Raw genomic sequence first — 21071 nt, 5'->3', positions numbered from 1 at the left:
ATGTGGACCGTAAAGCTATCAAAGGTCAGGTCATTGCAGATCAATTGGCCGATGCACCACTCATAGGCAATCATCCTCTCATTTCCAATTTTCCAGATGAAGAGATATTCATGATCACAGAAGCACAACCATGGAAACTATATTTTGATGGTTCATACACTAGGCACGGCTCGGGGGCAGGCATTCTGTTTATCACACCTCAAGGTGATAGCATCCCGAAGTCTTACAGGCTCACATTTCCATGCACAAACAACATAGCAGAGTATGAGGCCTTGATCACAGGACTCAGGTTAGCCGTACAATGGAAATTACAAGAACTACAAGTATATGGCGACTCACAACTGGTCATTCAACAAGCAACTAATGAATATCAGACCAAAGATGATAAACTCATGCCATACAAGCAAATGGTGGACAGTCTAAAGACATCATTTACTACTATCACTTTTGAGCAGATACCAAGAGATCAGAATCGAGCTGCTGACGCCATGGCTACCATCGCATCTCTACTAGATCTTCCACAGAATTCAACACGCTACGAGTTCTTGGTAGAACAACTTTGGATCCCCGCTTATGATATCCCCGAATCTGAAATGATATGTTGCCTTGTCGGTTCTGAATCCCCATGGTATGGTGAGTTCTACACCTATCTCCGCGATCACACCCTTCCTCCCGACCAATCAAATAACCAACGAAAAACCTTCATTCGCCAAACTGCTCGATATACCATTATTGCTGAAACCCTATACCGACGTAGTCTTGATGGTACTCTCCTTCGATGTCTGGAACAAGATGAGATAACAAAGGCTTTGGAAGAGGTACATGAAGGAATTTGCGGGACTCACTCAAGTGGTCCATCACTAGCCAAGAAGATCATGCGAGCTGGATACTATTGGCCATCTATGGAAAAGGATTCCTACTACTTTGTTAGGAAGTGCAAAAAATGTCAAGTTCATGGCGACCTAATACATGCACCAGCTCAAGAACTGCAACCAATCACAACACCATGGCCTTTTTGTCAATGGGGTCTTGATCTTGTGGGTAAAATCCATCCATCTTCATCCAATGGCCATAAATTCATTATTACCGCCACCGAATATTTCACCAAGTGGATCGAAGCTGTTCCACTTACCCAAGTCACCGGCAAGCAAATCGCCTCATTCATCCTCAATTACATCATCTGCCGGTATGGTGTACCCATGTCCATCATCACAGATAACGGTCTTCCTTTCAAAAATCAGGATGTTCATGAGCTTTGTGAGAAATTTCATATCCAACACCTCTTTTCCACTCCCTATTACCCACAAGGCAATGGTCAGGCCGAAGCATCCAATAAAAACATATTGAGAATCCTAAAGAAGACAGTCAATGATGCCGGTCGTGATTGGCATGTTCAATTGAATCCAGCGCTATGGGCATATCGAACTAGCATTCGGACCCCTACAGGTGCAACTCCTTATTCATTGGTCTATGGTGCTGAAGCTATCTTACCTATTGAGGTCGAGATACCATACTTACGAGTTTCATTGCACAATCTCATCGATGATGAAGCATACAGAGTATCTCGTCTTCAGGACTTAGAGTTACTAGATGAGAAGCGACAAGCTGCATACAATCACCTCAAAGCCTATCAGCAGCGCATGAGTAGAAGCTACAATCACCGAGTTAGATCTCGTACATTTGAGGTAGGTGATCTTGTTCTTCGAGAAAATCCTCGCAACCAACCAAACAGAGAACATCAAGGCAAGTTTGAATCAAATTGGTTGGGCCCATATGTTGTCACTGCTGTATTCGGGTCCGGGGCATATCAGTTGGCCACATCAGATGGAGCACCACTCGCAGACCCAATCAATAGCATGCACCTCAAACGGTTTTATACCTAAGGTGTACAGAGCATCAGGCTCCCCTGCCTATCAGAAAATACCAAAAAACATTCAGAAAAATGTCCTGAAGAAAATATAAAAACATTCAAAAAAGTAAAGAAAAATCATGCATCCAAACGGTGAACAACCACTCCGGTGGCACCTTGGGTAAGAACGATGGTGAAAACCTGGCAAACAGGCGCCACTCGTAAAGGCTATGGCTCCATTATCTTTCAGACTTGTGGCGATCACATCTACTTCATACATACATCCATCCATCCATCAACCATGGCTTGTTATTCCTCTGCAATTATGATAGTACTCCATACATCTTGCATCCCGCTTTTTCATAGTCATGTCTAAAACTGGGGGCAATGCCTTTAACCTATTGATGGAAGTGGATTCTACATTGTCTTATGATTCATTAAGTTCTTCATTCAAACAATCATCAAAAATCCAAAAACATTCAAAAATATCTCGCAAAAATACCAAAAACATTCAAAACAATTCAAAATCCAAAAACATCGACAAAACCATTGAAAAATCACACAAAAACATGGCAACACCTTGTACATACTCATCCATGCAGATACCAAAACAAACATTGCGACAAACTACTCACACAATGACCATTTACCAAACAACCACACAATCCACATCAACAATCCAAAACTGTCTTTAAAACAAGGATGCATCCTTCCTTACCAAAACAAAGACAAGATGATGTTTTCTTTGACAAGAAAATTCTGTTAGGCTATCAAATACTTGGTTGATTTGTGAGTAATTCATTTGTTTATCTGTATCGGGATCTTTTCAACATTGTTTTGTATCGTTTGCGCATTATTTCCGATGAAGTTCTGGGGCATGTACTAATGGTGTCTACGTGGGAAGTTCACCAAGCTATGAGATCTTATGCCAAAATGCAGTCATAGATCACTACGGCTTGCTGACTACAGCGTATACCTCGACCATATGAGCATGAACCATTACCAAGGATCCATATTCTTTATTCTTTATGTATATACTGTTTGTTTGCAGGTACAATGCTTTTTCTTTGGTTCCTCCTACCTCATCCAAACTGGATAAAGGTTTTATCTCTTATTACGGTATGCACTTGTCTCAGGATATGATCAGCCTAAGATCAAGGAGGACGTTCCAAGTCATGCATGAAAGGAGATAATCCTTATCTATTCCGCAACAATACTCAGGTCAACTTGATCCATTATATCAAGTTGCTTGTATTAACTTGCTATATAAAAATCCATGTAAGAAATACTCTGGTCATCTTGAATCTTTATGTCAAGTTGCTTGTATTTTCTTACAACATTTTAAAGCTCAATGATGAAAAATAAAGCACCATGGATCGTCATTCCATCTCATTTGTATATATTGCATTTCGTTGCATTCCACCCATCCATACATTCATAATAGCTGCATATCATGCATACGTAGTCATAATAATGCATACTCTATTTTCCTCTTCTTCCATAGGAATGAGTCATAAGTCCTCCATTTCTTCTATTTAACATTGAACCCCCCCCCCCACCCTCCCCATCTCAACAATCAGCATCACATACCCTACATCGTGTCCCAATCAACCTACTCAAGCCATGTTCATCACCATCCATCTCTAAATAGGAGGGATTGTGTTTCCTATCCTAAGTCATCGAATAAGTCAAGAAAGTTACTCTATTTTGCACAGATACATCGACTCCCACACACCTAGACTATCAACAGATACTCTGATCAAGTATCTTCGGGTCTCAACAGGTAATCGATCATGGTAATCCTAGACTACATCAGGCATTTATCATAATGACCTAGTCTCAACGGGGCTGCTATGATTCACCACAACCATCCATCACACGCACACACTATCAATTGATCAACCAATCAAACACAATCCAATGGACAATTACATCAATTGTCTAAGTCTCAACGAGTATTTTGCTTCATATACCTTGACTTCATCGGGCAATTACATCAATTGTCTAAGTCACATCAGGTCACTTTGATTCACTTACTCAGACTTTATCATGTCCAAGCGACCAACTGACATCAACTGTCACGCTTTGACTTGACCGGGGCAATTAAACCGATTGCACCAGATTGTCCAAACAATTTTGATCAATTGTATAGCATCAATCCAAACCCCACACTACATCTGCTATGTATCTCTTGCATGACCTCAGGGTACTCGTTGGCTTGTTGTTTCTTCATATTCACTCCATTTTCTCCCATTCTTTCATCATTAGTTCTAATTTCTTCTATTCTACCTCCCCTCCACTTTGCATTCTTTTTCGAGAGATCGCCCGATTTTTCAAAATAAAATTCGGCCCATCTCTCGAGGGGGCATACCACCCATTAAATTTACATTTTATGGGGCATTTCTTCACACCTATTTTTCTTTCTTTGAAACGACGCGATAAACCGCACCGTCTCAAAGAGGGGCAAATGTAGTCACATAAATCTGTCCACTTAATTAAATGAATATTTAATATTTATTTGATTATTTAACCATCAATTAATAATTAATTAAATTAATATATTTAATTAATTCATCTTAACCCTCTTCTCCTATTAATTAAATAAATTATTCAATTTATTTGATTTAATTCACTTAACCAAATTCAGACCATTAATTAAATAAATAAATCATATTTATTTAATTAAATCTTCTCTCACATTTAAATAAATTAATATTTATTTAAATCCCCCAAAATCCCACCTCTCACATTTAAATAAATAAATCATTTATTTAAATCACCTTTATCCTCCACCCACTTGTATTTTCCTACAAAAGCAAGTTGCACAATTATTTTAAATAAATAATTTATTTAAATCACCTTTATCCTCCACCCACTTGTATTTTCCTACAAAAGCAAGTTGCACAACTATTTTAAATAAATTATTTATTTAAAATCCTATTTATCCTCACCCACTTGAAACCTTTAATGGTTTCCCTTAAAGTATTCAAACTTGATGGCTTTAAAGTCTTCAAACTTGATGGCTTCCTTCTATAGTCTTCTTAAGACTTTAATGGTTTTCCTTAAAGTCTTCAAGCCTTTAATGGTTCCCCTCAAAGTCTTCAAGCATTTTAATGCTTTATCTTCCTTTTTCTCATTTAAATAAATTAATATTTATTTGAATATTTATCCAAATACAACTTGCACACATTTATTGAAATAAATGAATTTTTATTTTAATAAAATCCTATTTTCCCTCACCCACCAAATCCACTTGCAAAATCTAATCCCCTTCTAGATTCTTCTAACCCCTTCCTAATTAGCCTAAATTCATCCCTTGAATATTGTCACATTCCTAAGCAAATTGGAGTCACTTCTTAAAGACTCCAAAGTCTTTGAAAAGCAATTAATGCTTTGTGTGTTCAACAAATTAACCCTCAAAGTCTTGGATAACCTTTGAAAGCTTCCAACCTTCAACCACTTAATCCCCAAAGTCTCCAATAACCATTAATGGTTAATTCAACCCTCCCACATGGTTAAAACATTTGTTTTGACTCAACCTCTACCCAACCCAAAGGTCTCATCAGGCCATTAATGCTTTGACCATGATTATCTCTTAAACATTTGCACAAAGGTTTATCCTTGGATTAACTCTTAATCCAGTGGGTAATCTTAATTTAGACTTGACCCTTGCCTTCTAGATAACCATGAGGTCTTCTCAGGCCTTTAATGCCTCCAACCTCTTCTCTCAACCCAATCCTATGTTGAAACTTGTCACCATTTTATTGGTGCCAATTGTGCACATGGATCCCCAACTTTCAAACTTGGCCCTTGATTAAACCACTCAATCTTAACCCTTCATTTCCCTATTTCTTCTATAAATAGAACCCTTCTCCTCAAGCAAAAGGAGAAGCATTTTAGAGTATTGTTGTTATACTGGCATTAGCATAGAGCTTTTTCATAGCATCACTATCTACTCTTGCATAGTATTTGCTTATCATATTCAACCATCTTGAATCTCCATATGGCATCCATGGCTAGTGCTAAAAGCTGAGAGCTACACTCATTTGGGACTTGGAGAGGAGAGAAACAAGGGAGAAGCATCAAAAGGCATCATGGAAGCATCTTAGGGAGGCTCTTCTCCTTTCTTTTATTTTGTTAAACTTCTTTCATGCTTTTTAAAATCTCTCTTGATATGTTTGGAATGGTTTTTAGTTCTTTGTTTTGTTTTTATGGTTGAAACTAACTTATTAACATTGAACTTTGTTGTGGCCTTGTCCCCATTTCCATGACATCAGTATCTTACTCAATTAATACATTCATTAACTCACATATGACATTATCCTAAATAATCTGCATATCACAGGGACAAATCATTTGGCTGCAGGAATAAATTGGCATGGCTGCAGGAATTAACAGACAAAGTTCAAACATGATTTCTTAAGTTCAGTTTTAAAACATGGATTACATATAGTCAATTCACAATACTTTACTTATCATAATGCAACCCAAAAGATACCAAAAAACCCTAAGAGTCATGATAAAAACATGTCAAAGCATCGACTTATGATGCCCCCCAATTTTAAGGGTTTGCTGCTCCTGCAGCAAAAGGAAAATTTCTTATTTTTGTTGAAACTCTGAAATCACCAACAGTGTCCTATCCGGTTCCCTTGGAAGGCAAATTCCAATAAAATCCCTTCATTTTCTCCAACCTGGACTATCTAGCTATTTCTTCTACAACTGCATCATAATTTTGTTCTGTTGGTTGGCATGCCAAAAGTGGCCACATAAGGATCAGAGGTTGAAAGATTAATGGCAACCAGTTATTGGATTTCTCCCTCCCTAGCTGTATCAATCTGGAGGCTCTTTGTATGGCTGCATGAAAATTCTGTAATGAGTGAGGTTCTCCCAGTTTTATATGATCTGGTAGATGATTCCATCATTGAGTTATCCCTTCTAGTGCAGTTGTCCTGTGGGTCTGAACCAAATGTTCATATGCTTGATAGACTTCCTCTCTCATTGGAAGTACTATCTTACTAACATCATCTCTTATTAGCAACTTTTGCCAATCATAATACAGAACCCTGGGTTCTTCTGATTCCCTCCTCAATGGCAATGGACAGTCAAGTTCCAATTTTTCAAACTCCCTGGCTTGTGGTCCTATGATCATCTCATTTTGGATCCATGACATTAAAGCTCTGAGATGGATATCCCCAATATACAATAAAGGATTCCATTCTCTATCTTGGGGTACAACATAGTTATGTAAATATAATTCACATAACAAATTCCTTACAGCATGTGGGGAGGTTTGATAAGCATGATAGAATTCCTCAGGTGTTTCCAAGGATGGATTAACATCCCTAACAATGCGGTTTAGTCTGAAATTCAGATATCGCTCTTTCAAATGTATTGCATAAATTCTTGGGGGTACCCTACACTGCATCATCTCAGGAACCATACCATAAATCTCTTCTACCTTAGCTTCTAATTCCTTAATTCTATTATCTTTCTTTTCAATCTCTTTTTGCTGCTGATTAATTATCCCCTGCAACCTATCCTTCTCTATTTCCCATTGCCTAAAAAATGTTAAAGCAATTGATAAACTAGTTAGGGATGAAGGAGGTCTAATAGGTCCTACCTTAGACCATGAGATTTCTTCAATAAACTCCTCATTAAGAGTTGACATATCTCCCACATTTTCTTCAGGTTGCTATAGAACATCATCAACAGTCTCCTCACATTGCAATGCCACTGAAGCAAGATTTGCTAGCTTATCCATTACAACTTCTTCTTGAATTTCTTCTTCTGCAGGGTTCCTCAGGGTTTTCTTGCATTTCTTTCTCTGCAGAATCTTCTTCTTCCGAAGTTTCTACTGCAATAACCTCTGCTGGATTACTCACAGGTTGATTCTTCCATGTCCTTCTTCTTGTTCTTCTTACATACACTTTTAAAACAGATGCAGGAGTTTTTGTTTTTGTTCGACGCCTCTTGGCTGCATGAGGAATATGAGTTTCCTACGGTCGGATAACAAATTCTTCATCTGATTCATCCTTTTCCAATTCTTTTCCTTCCCTTTGCAAAACAGGTGAATCTCTTTGAAGGGAAGTAGAGGGTCATTCTTCGATTGACTCTGCTTCAATATTTCCTTCCATAATAATTGTAGCTCCTTCAACAACCAACAAACCCTCATCTTCACCAGAAAGATCTTCTGCAACAATCTCTTCTTGAGTCGGCGGATTATTCACAATAGGGGCTTCATCAACCTTAAATTGCAGAATATCCTCAAACACACCCCATTCCATTTGTGAAACATCTCTTAGGGACCGCTGTACAAGCAACTTAACCAGTCCATGATGCCTAACAAAGCTATTTCCATATTTTCTAGTCTCCTTGGCACTTATAGAAATGACATGATACAAGAAATTTGGGACATTAACTCGTCGACCATGACGCAGATGACTAAGTAACTCAAAATGTGGTGAATGCAGATTTGAATACCGTCCTTCACATGTAATATATTTCATAATATACAAAGCTACCTGGGGCCAATGTGCTGGTAAAGAAACCTTCTAGTCTCTTGTCTGTCCACCATTAAGGGTCTGTCAGTGGAAATTGTGAACTCTGCCCTGGCACTCCTTGCGTCTTTTGTTATTGAAAAGAGATCTCCTTCCTACAGCAACCCTGTGACCTCTGCAATTCGTTGCTCCATAGCAATTACCCTTAACCCTTTGACTATAGCTTCTCCTTCATCAAAGGAATGCATAAATTCCACAGCTATTTCGTCATTGAAATCCTTGATTTTCAAGAAATAATCCAACCAATCGTGGTTTCGGAAATAAAGCTCACAGACAACATCCTGCAGCAACCCTTCATGGATCGTTGGCTAATGGCGAATTAGATCACCACCCATCTTTTACTCTGATACTTCCACAGCTTCACCAAAATGTTTGACATTTTCACAAAAAACTAAAATCTACATATCTTAATTTTGGTGGCAGACCTTATTATTCACTTGCGTGAAATAATAATTATCATAAGTAATGTCAATTAGGAAATCAATTCGGGATATTAAAAAAACTGATAATAAATCTTATTGGAAAAAGGACCATAAAGTACCCCCCCCAACTTAACCTAGCACGTGTCCACACAAGCTGACGAGATTTCGAGTTTGGAGCGGATTTAAATAGGATAAAAATCATAATGAACTAATAAATGCATAATTAAAAGAAAGTACAATATACATGTACCTACAATTGGACGAAAATGATGGCGAAATGAAATGAAGTGACAGGTAAGAAAATGGAATGGAATGCAGTGGATGAAACTTTATGTATGAAGAACAATATTCCCATGGAAATATTTTATTATGATACAGTGGATAAGTTCACTGCAAAGGCTGCATGAACATCACCTTTATCAAAATGCTCAAGTGCAACAGGAAGCTCATGAATTGATACTGAATCATTGGCAGTTTCTGCAGGAACCTTACCATTTGCTGCAGGAACTTTTATTTCATTTTGGGGAGCAAACTGCTATAGGAACTCTTCTCTAGTAGCTGGCTTGTGATAAAGTCGTAGTCGGCGTCTATTCACTAAGAGTTTAAATCGAACAGGATCTATTGTGGACAGACGAACTGCTCCATTCTAAAATACTTCTTTTACCTCATAAGGACCTAACCACCTTGTTTGGAGTTTTCCCATAGCATCCTTATATCTGAAATCATACAGGAGTGCCCAATCACCAACTTTGAATTTCTTTTCTCTGATATATTTATCATGCCATCTTGCTCTTTGGTTTTGAATCAATTCTGTCTGTTGAACAACTATCTTCCTCCATTCATCAAGAGCATTTAACTGCTGAATGCATTCCTTCTGTGCTTCAGACAATGCCATATTCAGTTGTAGAGCGGTTCTCAAGGTTTTATGCTCAAATTCAATATGCATCATTGCTGTTTTACCATAAACCATCTCAAAAGGTGTGAATCCAATTGGTGTTTTCCATGTTGTTCTATATGCCCAAATTGCCTCTGAAAGTCGATGAGACCAATCTTTCTTGTGGATAGACACTATTTTTGTAAGAATAGCGTCAAGCTCTCTATTGGTAACTTCTACTTGTCGATTAGACTATGGATGATATGGAGTAGATTTCCTGTGTCTTATATTGTATTCATTGACCAAAGCTTTTATCAATGTTGATGTAAATTGAGGTCCTTGATCTGAGACAATTTCCCTTGGTACTCCATACCTTGTAAATATTTCTTCATAGAGAAACTCAACCACCTTATTATCTCTTGCATGTTGCATAGCTCTAGCTTCTACCCATTTTGTCACATAGTCTATACATACCAAGATATAAGATTTGCCATTAGAAGGTGGATCAATGGGGCCAACAAAATCTAATCCCCACTTGTCAAATGGTGTAACAGATATTTGAGGATATAGTGGCATCTCATCAGACTTTGTAGGTCTTCCCATTCGCTGACATCTGTCACATTTCCTTGTGTACTGAGCTGCATCTTTGTGTAATGTAGACTAATAGTATCCGATATTGAGTATTTTCAATGCTGTAATTTTGGCAGCAAAATGACCTCCACATGGCTCATCATGACATGCATGCAAGATGTCATATGTTTCATCTTCTTTGACACATCTTTGCATGACTTGGTTAGGTCCAGTATAAAATAGACAATCAGCAATCCATGAAAAGTTAAAACTTTTTTCAACTAGCAACCTTCTTTCCTTAGGAGAAAAAGAAATTGGCATCTTAGCTGCAGCTAAATAGTTGGCAATATCAACATACCATGGAGTATGAGCATGTATGAGAAACAAATGCTCATCTGGAAAAGTGTCATCTATCATTGTAGAATCTTCCTGCAATTGAAGACGTGAAAGATAATCTGCAACAACATTAGACTTCCCTGGCTTATCAACATCTGTGATATCAAATTTCTCCATCAACAATAACCAGCGAGCCAATCTACCAGTGATTGATGACTTATTCATGAGATATCTAATTGCAGTATGATCTATATGTACAAATATGGGATACCCTGTAATATAGTGTCTAAACTTGTTAAGGGCATATATGACAACTAGCATTTCCATTTCAATAACTGTATAATTCAATTCAGGTCCTTGCAAATTCTTGCTGATATAATATATTGCATTTTCCAACTTGTCAACTTTTTGTCCCAACACTGCTCCTACAGCATAATCAGATGCATCAGTATGGATTTGGAATGGTAGAGACCAATTAGGTCCTTTTAGAACTGGTGCTTGAGTCAAAGCATGCTTAAGCTTTAAAAAAGCTTCATTGCATGCTGAGGTCCATTTAAATTCTGCATCTTTAGTAAGCAGTGAATATAAGGGACTTGCAATTTTGCTGAAATCTTTGATAAACCTTCTGTAGTATCTAGCATGGCCAAGAAAACTTCTCACATCTTTCTGCTTCACAGGGTCATTAATATGTTGAATAACCTCAATCTTTGCTGGATCCACTTGTATGCCTTGTACAGATATATGATGACCAAGGATTATTCCTTCTTCCATCATAATGAAACACTTCTCACTGTTTAGAGAAAAGTTGTAGTCTTCACACCTCTGCAAGACTTTCTTCAAATTACCTAATGCTTGATCAAATTCATACCCATAAGTTGTAAACTCATCCATGTAAATTTCCATAATATCTCGAGAAATATAAGAAAAAATACTGATCACTGTCCTTTGAAAAGTGGCTGGAGCATTACACAACCCAAAAGGAAGAACAAAATATGCATAAGTGCCCCATGGACAAGTAAATGTTGTTTTCTCCTGATCCTCAGGAGCTATTTGTATTTGATTATAGCCACTAAATCCATCCAGAAATGAAAAATATCTCTTACCAGCAAGAGAATCTAATACCTGATCCACAAATGGCAGTGGAAAATGATCCTTCCTTGTGGCTAAGTTCAAGGCCCTATAATCAACACATACTCTCCATTTGCCTCCCTTCTTAGGAACTATCACCAAAGGTGATACCCATTGACTATCAGAGATAGGATAGATAAACCCAGCTTTCAGCAATTTCTGCAATTCTTCTTTAACTATCTCCTTCAAGGTAGGGTTGACTCTTCTTTGAGGTTGTCTGAGAGGGCAACACTCATCCTTTATGTAAATGCGATGAGTACAAACTGCTGGATCTATTCCATTCATATCCTTGTAATCCCATGCAAAAGCATTTCTATGGAGTTTCAACAAGTCTACTAGGCTATCCTTTTGAGTGTTTGCTATATTCTTATTGATGTTCAAATATTTATTCAATTCCACCTCTATCTTGATAGTAAGATCAATCTGATTTATATCAGAAAAATGAGAATAAGACAATTCCTGCGGCAACAAGGTATGCAAGATATCAGTGGCTGCAGGAAAGTCCAAACCTGCAATATTCGGAACCAATTCCTGCAATTCTTGGTCTTCTATTAACTCATTTATCAAAACCTTATAAAGAATTGATTCTTCATCATATAACTGCATGAGTGACACTCGATTAATCATCATAAGGTGATTAATAGAGTCAATTTCTTCAGATTCCTCTCTCAAAATAGACCAAACAGTCTGCTGCTGCTCAAGCTGAGGTTGTGCTGAGGAATACAAGGCTAATGTTTTTGTGGAATTGCCATTTGAAATAGTCATGTCTCTTGATCTAGACCCAATATATGCATCAACTGTGGCAAGCCATGGTCTTCCCAAAAGGACTGGATATCCCCCCAATGTTGCTTTTGGAGATGAAATCATAAAGTCTGCAGGATATTCCCAGGAATCTAGAATAACTACTATATCTTCTATGATACCATCAGGTCTTACTGCAAAGCCATTAACAAGTTGGAGAACTGTGGGTGTAGCCCTTAAACTATCTATCTCTAGATGTTTCATGACTTCCCTTGTCATTACATTAATCACTGCCACTAGATCAACTAAAACATTTTTTATTTGACTGCCATTAATGACTATACTCACAACAAGACTACCTGGATCAGAATACTTTGGAATAGCAATTTTTCCTAACATAATATCAGCCAATTGACCCATAACATGGACTGTTTGTGGATCCTTTTTCTTTCTGCCAGGTTTCTTTAGGCATGCTTCTCTCAATGCCTTACCATATATTGGGACATCCTTTATTGCTTGCAACAATGGAATTTTAACACAAATGTGCTTCAGTTGATCAAGAATATCAAAGCTTTGCTGTTGTTCAGTGGAAACTTCTTTGTCTTTCAATCTATGGGGAAATGGTGGTAATATTTGATTCTGAGGTATTACATCTTTAGGATCAGAGATTGGCTGTTCTTCTTGTACCTCAGTAATAACTGGATGAGAGGGATTAGGTAGAGTAGTCCCAGATCGAAGGTGAATATCATCTAGTGATAAAGAATAGGCTGGGTATTGATTAGCATCAGCTGAATAAGCTTGTTGTTGTTGCTGAGATTTGATATTTGGATTAGGCAAAGGTTGAGTAGGCAGTTGTGTTGGCTTAGGAGGTGCAACTGTAGCTGCATGAGGAGGCATTAAAGCAGGAGGTTGTGGTTGCTGAGCAGGGGGCTGATATCCAGAAGATTGGGATGACCATGATGGGTTTCCCCTCCATTGAGAGGTAGGTTGCCAATTCCCTTGAAACTGGTTCCCTGAACCCTGAGGTGGACACCAGTTTCCCTGTGGCTGCTGCCACTGGGGGATTTGATTAGCGAATTACTGTCCTTGGCCTTGTGATCCATACCAATGTGGATAGTTACCAAAATTTTGAGAATACCGTGGTTTCCATTGGTTATTTGGTGCATAAGAATTACCACTATAACCAGAAAAGGAAAGTGGATCAGGTGGCATACCTTGTCTTTGAAAATTTAGTCTTCTTTGAGCAACATAGAAGACTTGTTCATCCTCACCTTGAATTGGTTTGAAATCAGGTACTTCAACATTTGCTACCATCTTACATCTGCAATCTTTCTTCTGCTGCTTACAATGAGAACAAAATTTTGCAAGAAATGCATCAGCTTCCTCATGCTTCTTCTTAGCTGCTAATGTATCCAACTGAGTAGCCATATTGTTTATAATGTCCTTCTTGAAATCTTTTAACAGATGGCTAAGTTTCAATCTAGAAACTCTAGTTCCAGATGCTGATGATGGTGCCCCTGGCTTAAATCTCCTATTCTTCTTAGAAGTAGATCTGGAATACTTCTTGCAAATTTATCCTATTTCAGCCCAAGTAGATTGTGTAATGTCACCTCCTCCCATGAGATCTAAGGAATCGGTGCATTCATCACTGATACTCCTCAAGAATATGAATTTGAGGGAATCTTCATTCAGAGTACTATGCTTGGATTTCTTGACACTAAACAAAAACCTTTCCAGATAATCCTCAAGGCTCTCATCTTCAGTTTGTGTCATTCTAAAGATATCATCCCCATGACGATTAGTGCCTCTACAATAATCTTTGTATTTTGCAAGAAACAACCGTTTCATCTCATCCCATGTGTTGATTGTGCTACTATCCAAGCTCATAAACCATCTCAAGGATGACTCCTTCAAAGTGGCGGGAAAATTTTTTAGTCTATGGGCATCTATAGTATAGTCAAAACTCCTACAGAGAACATCAAACTCAAATAGAAATGTATCCAGATCCTCTATCACCAACCCATAGAATTTAGGAAGTGAAGATGTTGGAATGTTCTTGAGGTTAGCATTATCATGCTGGTTAGAGATGGGAAAATCAAATGTTGGACCAGGTGGTGGTGGTGGATTATTCCCAATAGGAGGTGGGTTCCCTTGCATTGGACTTCTGGGGGTTGTTACTATAGAAAATTCTTCTTCTTTTGGACCAAAAAGGAACTGAAGTCTACCTTCTAGAAATTCAGACTCGGGGTGATTCAAACTCTGTGGGACTCGATACAGTTCAACAAAAGGGTTTATAGCTGGGAAATTATCTTCTGCATGAGTAGTATGAGTGGGAAGAAATCTACCTCTGGCATCTCTTCTTCTATTATGCATGCAGATTCATGAAATTTAAAACAATTAACTAGAAACTAAAATAATCATAAAAGGTTCTTAGCTTGACACCATCCCCGACAATGACGCCAAAAATGTCTACCCCAACTATAATGATAATAATAATACCTCTAATTGAAATCTCAATATGAAGTTTGGACATTCATATGGTAGAGTTTACTATTTTCATGGCTGGTGTTCATTTAGTTATCAATCCAGGAATGTAAAACTTGAAATGGGTCTGCAATATATATGCACTAAGCTCCTTAAATGATTATTCTGCATTACTGCAGTAACTAACATTATGCAGGAAGGAAGGCAAGAATTGAAATCATAAAAAGCTACTTGAAAGCTTCACAAAACACTGCTGAAATGATCTAATGAAAATAACAGAAATCACACTGTACTGTCTTGGCTGCAAGAAAAATCAACGGATCTATTTCCAATGACTGCAGGAACAATCCGGTCATGAACTTTTACTGCAACTAAGTAAAAATTAACTTCAATGATCATAAACATAGGATCACTCACCAAGTGGGCCCCCTTGGATGAGTGATATCAAACTCCCAGCAAAGTACTATTAACAGATCATAACAACATATTCTTATTCATTTCTCTGTGAAAATGATCACATATTCTAAAAGAGAAAATTCAGAATGCTTGACAAAACTCTGCTTAATTCCTTTTCATCTTGTCTAACTCTAAGAAAGAAGGAAGAGCTTATTATAAAGAAAAGATCAACTACAATGGACAACTCAAGTTTCGCCTAGAAGAAGAGGCGGATAATTGTCAGATGAAGGAGATAACTGAGAGCTTGGATGCAGGAACCGTGGATCTGAAACCAAACCACAGTCTTTGCACGACAAAGCGATATTTGGCGAATTCAATATGCACCAGAGTTAAAACTCCCATGGTGAAGTATAACTACTCCGATTATGCCATACATTGCGCTTGCTCAAATCCCCTTCAGTTTGACCTCCAGTTATCTGATCGTGATTCTCCAGTCCTTAGGCGTGAAAGAAAATCATCCACCGCAACATCAATTATTATCTGCACTAAAACAAAAACAACATACAAGGACATGCATATGTATCTTACTCAATTAATACATTCATTAACTCACATATGACATTATCCTAAATAATCCACATATCACAGGGACAAATCATTTGGCTGCAGGAATAAATTGGCATGGCTGTAGAAATTAACATACAAAGTTCAAACATGATTTCTTAAGTTCAGTTTTAAAACATGGATTACATATAGTCAATTCACAATACTTTACTTATCACAATGCAACCCAAAAGATACCAAAAAACCCTAAGAGTCATGATAAAAACATGTCAAAGCATCGACTTATCAACATCAATGACAAAATAATGTTATAAAGATAGTTATCATCCTTCTTCAGTTATATCAATAATCTTCAACAACCTTCTCAATATCCTTATTGAAATGCCAACAATCTCTCATTGTAATTGGAATGCCAACACAAGACTACTTCAAATTATTTCGCTGTTCATCTTGGTTGCTATTGATCATCCTCACCCAATCCACCATCTTTATGGAATCCACCACTTCCTTAATGAAGTAAAACATCCATAGCTCGAAGATGAATGCCTATGGGCATTCGATAATCCGACTCAACATCAGCACAAGATCACTGTATTGTTTGTTGAAGTCCACGCTGATGAGCTGCTTGGGCATTTTGAAATGGTGAGGCTTTAGTTTTTGCATCCACTTTCTGTTGATTATTCCAACACATCCTTCTATTATGAAATCATAGATCATAGCTGCCCTTTCTTTTGTCTTGAACTATCAATTGAATACAAAATAAATGCTAAGAGGGAGAGCGAACCAACATTAACTAAAATCTTGAACTTCAATCTTGCATCTAACAAATTTCACTTCAAAGATAATTAAATTAAGACATCATAGATTCATTCACATCAATCACTGATGAACACTAATATTTTATATTTGGAAAACACACACTAGGAAAAACTATGATGAGCACCAAATCACAAAAATGATCCACTATATAGAAATATTTTACAAAAAGAGAGCTAACTGCTTCAGACTTGCAGACCAAGGCTAACTTCTCTTGGGACAAGATACAAAAAAATGACTTGCAAACTTGATGCTAACTACAACAGGGCAAGATACACAATTATAGCTTATAGAAAAAGAACTGTATGAATAAAGGCATCTTAATATGTTGATTATAGTTTCTGTTATAGCACAACCTCTGACCTTATTGAAATATCTGTTGAATAGAACAAAATACTGAGAGGGGGGTGAATCAGTAGTCCCTTTTCAAATTAAAACTAAACTTCTGAAACTTAGCTTATTATCAATTAATCTTAGCTCAAAAGAAATGCATACAACATAATTGAAATGCGTGAGGTACACAATCGTAAGAGAGAAACCATATTTTTATATGTGGAAAAACCAAATGGGAAAAACCACGGAGAGGGTTAAATCTCAAGATAATATAACTAGTTATATGAGATTACAAGGCTCACTATTAGAGGGCTCATTGCTTGGAATACAAAGGCTTACTGTTGGAAGGCTCACTGCCAAGAGATAGAGACAAAAATGAACTAAGAAAATCGCGTCTACATATGCATAGGTTTAGTTCTCATTAAGCTTAGATACCTAATCAATTGCTTGCAACAGATCCGATCAAGAATTTGTGCAACTCTAACACAATCTGCTTGCACCAATCCACTATCACACTAATCTTGCCTTTCTCCTTCAACACACAAACACACTCAACAACCACAACACACAAACATTCTCACACACTCTTTCACACACATCATATACCAAGCAAATCATAACACATATATATACGACTGGTATATGCACCAAGTTGGCCTTAAGAAAATTTTCCCCAAGAATACTTCTTCATCGGTCTTCACCATGATTTCCTTCAAGAATATTGTAACAATCAGATCACATGCTACAAGAATTGGAGCAAAACAAGAACAAAAAAAATTCAAGGTCGGCTATACCTGGAATGATCATATCCTCGAACTTTCGCAAGCAAATTTCTGAAGCAAAACAACACGATCCTAATTGACATAAAGAAATTAAGATCATGAATAACTCATTGCTAGAATATCATCATTAGAAACTAAAATGTGGAGGAATGTAGAGCACTGCAAACACTGCAAACAACGTCATCACTGAATACACTTCTGGAGCACCAAAAAAACTTGCCAGAACCGAATCCAAAACTTGGTCAACATGAAAACATATCCACATACTGTCAACAAAAATTTTTAGAGCAACATCCTTCCAGAAAACACATTTGCAACAATTATAACATAAGCTTCCTGAAATAACAACAAGCTTCTTCATCTTCACACATACATACCTATCTTCCACTATTCAACAACACCTTCATGCATACATATCACTGCTTTGCAACATCTTCACTCTATACACTATATTCGTACCAATCCTAATTACTGGGTTCAACATCAATGGTAACCAAACATATATTTCTAACAATCTCCCCCTTTGTCATTTATGGAAAAACACATAAAACCACTTTTCTCCCCCTTAGAAACATATTCTCTATTCTCTACTTTATCTATAAATTTGTTCCATATCTCTCCATATCTCTCCCCCTTAGAGAACGTCTATATTTCCCCCTCTTTGACATTAAGGACTAAGGGTAACAACAAAAAGTTACCACAAAACTATACTTCCCCAAAAAGAAAATGTTTCAATTGCGCTTCACATGAAAAATTATCTTATACATTACACTTTTGTAAAAAATTTAAACTTAGCACCATCAAAATGTTTATGTTTACAACATGCACTTTGTCAATAGACTAAGTGTTTTTAATTTTTACCTTAATGTGCTTGATCATTTGACATTGCATTTTATTGTCTTTGTTTGCTTTTAAATGGTAAAATACTAAATCTTTCATTCATTGAGTTGGTTGGATTTTGATTGTCAAAACTCAATGTTCAATTTATTTTATCTGAATTGAGCCTTATACCCTACCATTGTAGATTGCTTTTTGGCTTCGAAAGTCTAGAATGCTCAGAAAGCTGGGGCAACGAGTGTCCTTGTGTCTGATGATAGGGAGGAACCTTTAATAACTATGGATTCGCCTGAAGATGATGCATATATTACCTATGTTCAAAATTTGTCTATTCCTTCTGCCTTCATTGAGAAAAAATCAGGTGACAAATTGAAAAAAGCTATTAGTAAGGGGGATATGGTTAATATTAACTTTTCTTGGAGAGATTTTGTTCCACAGATAGATCAACATGTGAAGTATGAATCTGGATGAATGACAATCATGATTGGGGATTGACATCTGATATGCAAATGGAGTTTTTAAAGAATTTCAAAGGAGTTGCTCAAATTCTTGAGAAAAATGGACACACACAATTTACCCCTCACTATATTTCTTGGTAGTGCCCTCAGGCCTTTACTTTGAGCAAGCATTGCAAAGCTCAATGCATTAATCATGGAAGATACTCTGCACTTGATTTTGATTATAAATTTAGTTGGGGGTTTGCTGGGAAAGATGTGGTGATTTAAAATTTGAGACAATTGTGTGTCTTTCAAGTTGCAAAATAAGATAACAGACCTTGGGTTTGGTGGGACTATGTCACTGATTTCAATACTAGGTGCAATTCGAGAGGGGGAAAATATATCAGAGCATTAGCAAACAGTATCATCAAATCTTTAAGTAACCATTTTCTATTTTCCTTCAATTTGTATCAGTTGAAGGCCTTGAATGTTTCTGTTTTGATTCTTGATTGTTTAAATGGAATTGGCTATTAAGAATATGGTTAGATGATGTTCTATTCATTATCATCAAATGTTTTTTTGGCAGGTTTGGATAGCAAGAGGATAGAAAAATGCATGGGAGATCCAAATGCCGATACAGAAAACCCTATTTTGGAAGCTGAGTAAGCTGTACAGGTTACTTTACAAGTGAATCTATTTGTTGTGAAAAGTTCAACTCAGTTGGAAAGTAGAATTCTTTGCAAAATATTTATCAAAATTAGCTATCAATTTTGTTCTAACTTCTTTTTTGTGTTCCCCACTTGTGCATTCCTTAGGTTGGACATGGATCTCGTAATGTTGTCACAATAGTACCCACTCTTTTTATCAACGACAAGCAATATAGAGGTCGAGGTTATTATTTTAAGTATGTTTTGTTGTTCTTGGATACACATAAATATAAGTGTGACATGCTTACATATTCTCAATGCAGGAAGACTTGACAAAGGAAATGTCTTGAAAACAATTTGTTCTGGTTACAAGGAAACCTTTGAAAGCACAATTTGCTTGAATGATGGCGAGATTCAATTCTATTGGGTAGAACTAGACATAGACATTTCAGGAGTTAGGGATTATGCATTTTTCATGTCTGAAAGTAACTGTTTGGGTGAAGATGAGCTACTTCATAATGCAATTATATATTTGTGGCATAACTTTGACAGTTTTTGAATGAATCAGATGGTTATGAATAGTGACTATATCGAAAGTAATAATAATGTTTTGTGATTTGAGATAGGAAGACATATGAATGTTTGTTAAATAATGGGGGTTAGTGGGAAGATAAAAGGGCAAACATAACAACTTGCAAGATATAGAAGATTTTAGTTTTGCTGAGATAAGGGCGCTTTTGTTTTTCTTCCCCTGTAAGTGTGCTCTATTGTTTTATAGGTTCTATGGTAAGGAGTATTTATGACCTTTCATTTTTGTAGGATACTTCAATGGGAAGGGTATGTAAGTGTCCTTTGGTTCAAGATGTTCAATTACAGGGTGATAATAATACCTATTGTGAGGTTCCTGATGTTTCTCATTCTTGAGCTTGAGAGTTCATCTTGGGAGTTGTGGATAAGAAAGGTTGTTCAAGTGTGCCATTGGATTCAAGTGTGATATTGGATTCAAGTGAGTCATTGGATTCAAGTGTGATGTTAAATTAGTGTGTCACTGAATTCAATTGAGTTATTAGAATAGAGATTGAGTTTATGTTGGAGACAATTGCACATTTGATATCTATATGTGCTACTGTGATGCCATTAATCTAAAATAGTGTTAGTATTCAGTGTTAATATAAATGAATAACTGAATTAAACATGTTTTAGAATAAGTGTTGGCAATTAACTATAATGTTGATAATATGAATCCTATAGCTTGTATCATAGTTATATATTAAATAAGTCTGGGTTTCTTCTTCTAT

At 36.9% G+C, this 21071-nt stretch overlaps 1 pseudogene; it reads left to right on the top strand.

Moving 5' to 3' along the window:
• LOC131065947 (vacuolar-sorting receptor 1-like) overlaps positions 1-20697 on the top strand; it is a 49194-nt pseudogene extending 28497 nt beyond the window's left edge.
• Positions 20698-21071: the final 374 nt, after the last annotated feature.

Source organism: Cryptomeria japonica, chromosome 1 (assembly GCF_030272615.1).
Source record: "Cryptomeria japonica chromosome 1, Sugi_1.0, whole genome shotgun sequence".
Classification (NCBI taxonomy): Eukaryota; Viridiplantae; Streptophyta; class Pinopsida; order Cupressales; family Cupressaceae; genus Cryptomeria; species Cryptomeria japonica.
This window is presented reverse-complemented; position numbering and strand designations above follow the sequence as displayed.